This window comes from Rousettus aegyptiacus, unplaced genomic scaffold (assembly GCF_014176215.1).
Source record: "Rousettus aegyptiacus isolate mRouAeg1 unplaced genomic scaffold, mRouAeg1.p scaffold_m13_p_4, whole genome shotgun sequence".
Classification (NCBI taxonomy): Eukaryota; Metazoa; Chordata; class Mammalia; order Chiroptera; family Pteropodidae; genus Rousettus; species Rousettus aegyptiacus.
In genome coordinates this window covers 116,403,107-116,406,962 of record NW_023416307.1, presented here as the reverse complement: position 1 = coordinate 116,406,962, position 3,856 = coordinate 116,403,107, and the positions used below count along the sequence as shown (strand labels likewise).

At 39.9% G+C, this 3,856-nt stretch overlaps 1 pseudogene; it reads right to left on the bottom strand.

Annotated features, from left to right (window-relative positions):
• Positions 1 to 209: 209 nt before the first annotated feature.
• LOC107498555 lies at positions 210 to 879 on the bottom strand (annotated as a pseudogene).
• Between the last annotated feature and the right edge of the window lie 2,977 nt (positions 880 to 3,856).

Below are 3,856 nucleotides of genomic sequence, written 5' to 3'. Positions count from 1 at the left end.
TGGTCACCTTTCTCAGATTCTTATTGTGCCCATGGTATCAAAAGACCCTTTTAACTCATGTCACTCTCTCTAGTAACATTAATCACCAACCATCCCAGCAAAATATTACCAATAAATGTTTCTAAAATGCAATTCTTAGTATATTCTCTAATATCAAAATCTCTTATAAATCCCTGTGACCTTCAATAGAATATACAGGCTGACTTTTGTCAAAAAGGACCTTTACAACTTTTATAACAGCCTCTTATGTTCTTAGCTTTCTTGCCAGATGCCTTTAGAGCAGGTGCTTTCTGGGCTGGAGCTTCCAGACCCTTCCGAGTTTTTGGAGGTGCTGCCTTCTGGCCTGCAGCTTCCCAGGCAAGAACCTTCTGGGCTGGAGCCTTCTTGCCTGCAGCGATCATCTTTTTGCTGGAAACTTTGCAGCAGCTGCTGCTGCTGCACCTTTAGCAGCAGGTGTTTTTCTGGGAGAAGCTTTCAGGAGAGTATTTTTTGAGGCTTCCTAACGTCAAGCTTGATTATTTGGTTCCTCATTTTCTTTGCCTTCATGACTTTGTAACAATCAAAATCTGTCAACTTGGCTTTTCCTCTGGCTTCAATCTTCTTGGGCCATCTTGTGGCTGCCCATTTTGTATTGGTATCTGCCTTCTGCCAGGCTGGTTGAACATATTTCTGATGGGGGCACACTGTGTGGGAACTTGAGGATGAAATCAGTGAGCTGCATGCATTTGAAAGGCATATGCTGTCTCCTTGAGAACAAGGTCCATCAACCAAAGCCCTGTTCCGATCAATAACACCTACAAAGGCAACCAGCTTCCTGGTATGAGGCCCAAAGGAGATGTAAGCCACCCGGCTAACCTCCACAAAGCACCTGAACATCATGTTGGCGGTATTTGGTGAGAAGGAAAGCCAGGTTAATTTTTAAGAACCTTTATAATCCAACCCCAAAATGGTGTTTTATGCTCTCTCCCACTGCTCCCAGATACAATTTAGTGTGTCAACCAGATGAAGCAACTTGTCCTCCCTCAGACCACCATGCATATCTCCACTTCACTCTTGGCTAACAGTATGCTCATCTACAATGCTCAATTCCATTACCCTTACTTTATCATATGCAACTTTTGAGGCCTATCCCAAGATACATTGTTCAAGAAGTCATCCCCTCAGAGCTATTGAAGAGAAGAATAAGACATTTAACAATCACATGTGCTTTATTACTACTACATTTTTCAAGTGTATATTTCTTGATTGCCCTCCAAGAACAAAAGCTCCTTGAAGAATTGCTTTTGTGTCTCCCCTGCAGTGACTAGCATGGTACATGCATAAATTAGGGACTCATTACATGTGTAATAAAGAAATACCATAAAACATGAATAAAGATTCTATGCAACTTGAACACTGGAAATCTGACAGTTAAACCACTAAAGGTATTTGAAATACCTATCTCAAAATAACTGTGTTTTGAATAAACACCATTGGCAAATATTTATTGATTATAAAACTAATGTATGCCTTAAAAACAAAATCCTCAATAATTCTCCACTAACCTTCTGGATCCTACTAGAGAAACCTCCCCAAGCATGATTTAAACTTGGCCTTCAACTCCTTTTAGCTTGTACTTTTTTACAGGCTAAACTGCATCTATATCTGCCCCTGAACTCCACTTTCCTTACCCTCTTGACTTTCTTATCCTCAACTTCTCTACCCTTGGCTTCCATCACACTCACAGTCACCCCCACTTTGAAAAACTTTCTCAGCTATCTTAACTCCTACCCTTTGAAGCCTCTACAAAACCCCAACCCCCAACTATTTTCTCCCTATCAAATGAGAAGACCCTTTCCCTTAGTCAACAGATAGTTGAGAAAATGGAAAGATGAAGGTCATCAGAGAAAATGTCTTGAAATTTCACTTGGGTCCAAGCTTTAGTAGTGGTTTCTGGCATAAAAGAGAGATCTTTGATCTCAGGGACAGTTGTCTACAAAATAACTCACCAGATAGCTTTTCACAATTTGGACTCCCTTTTCAGACATTCTCTAGGGCTTTGGTTCTCAAACTTTAGAGAGCATTGGAATCATTGGGAGGGCTTGGTGAGATGCCCGTTCCTGGAGAATCTGAGTCATTTATCTGGGGCCACCCAGAACCCTGCATTCTCATGAGGATCCATCTCCTTCTCTTTCAATGTTGAGAGAGAAACACTAAAAATGTCTCCTCTTCTTCTCTAGCCTTCTGTCCCCTCTCTGTATGCCAAGAGAACAGGAATAATGAATTGCAGCAAAAGACTTACATCTCCCAATGAGAGACGTAGGTGAAGAAGCTAGGGCAGCACAAGGTAATCAGAGACACAAGGCCAAGACTGAAAGGCTCACAGTAATGAGTGGTCAAAGCAAAGGGCAAATCACAGTCTCAAGAGCTAGGGAATTCGGTACAAGCAGGGGGCAGGGGAGGATAAAAGAATTGCTGCTATACAAGCTTATTCTGTGTGGAGCTTCACATTTAATTGCAAAATGCCAATTCTTAGAGAAAAAACTCATGAAGTATCTAAGCTGATTCAGATCTAGTAATACTATCCAAGACTCATCTAATCAGGTCATTTCCTGAGATCAAAAAAAGAAGAGAAAGAAGGGTAATTTTCCAGGCTTGGCTGAGTCCTACCATAGGAAGCAGGAGGGCAGAGCATTTGTAAGAAATTAGAGGCATTAGTAGATGAGATAGGATTCTAATTATAATAACTAAAGTGGACACACATGCTTGGGTAAACCCTAGACAGTCTGTGCTTATACTTCTTTTCTGAGCATAGTTATTAATATCACCCCTTTTCCTTCCCAAGAGTCCTGGTTTAGCAGTTAATTATATAATCACCCTAATAATAGGTAACAGGCATGTGCTAGGCATTGAGCTAAATGCTCTACTTATATCACTTAAGCCCTAAACACTATATGGAAACAGGATTAATACTATTACTACACCCATCATTGAGCTGAGGAATGTTGGCAGCTGTTGGAAGTGAAATTACTTGCCTATGACCACATAGTAAATGACAAGATTTGAACTCATGTATGCAGAGGCAGTTCTCTTAACCCAAGATTGATAAACTGCAGCCCACGGCCCAAATCCAGACCACTACCAACTCTGGTAAGAAGGGTTTTATTTGAAAACAGCAACCCCATTTATTGGCATATTTTCTATGGCTGCTTTCACACTAAAAAGGCAGAATTGTGTAGTTGCAACAGAGACCTGGGATTACAAAACTGAAAATATTTGCTATCTGGCCCTTTACAGAAAATATTTGCTGATCTAGATTTTTTCTGATACCCCAGGGAAAGCACCCAAAGCACACAGTCACAAACCGAGATCTTCCACCAGGGATGGCCCAAGATCAAGAAAAACATGATGTGATATTAGAATAATTTTTCTAGTTAAATATTCCAGGCTTTTGGGGGTTGGTGGGAGGGGGTTGTTTTGTTTTTTTGTTTTGAGTCTTTTTACCTTAAAGCTTATAATACATTGAGCTATCAATGGTTGCAATAAACACAGAATTCTTATGTAATAGAAAAAAAAATAGCCAGAAAGTAAAAGAGTATTCCCAAAAGCCAACAATAATGGAGTGAGTACATCAAAGGAACATAGAAACCAATGGAAACAGCTCCCAATGACCAAAGCTTGAATAATCTGAGCAACAAAATAAATATTATAACCCAAAGTATAAGTATCTATAAGTCCAAAGTGACATAAATAATTGATTAGATAGATAGATAGATGGAAGAAGAAAATTCCTGTGCAGAATTCCAAGAATGTATGTAGCTACTCTATCCTAAAGGATAATGTGTATAACTCCCCATTCCTTAAGTGTAGACCACAC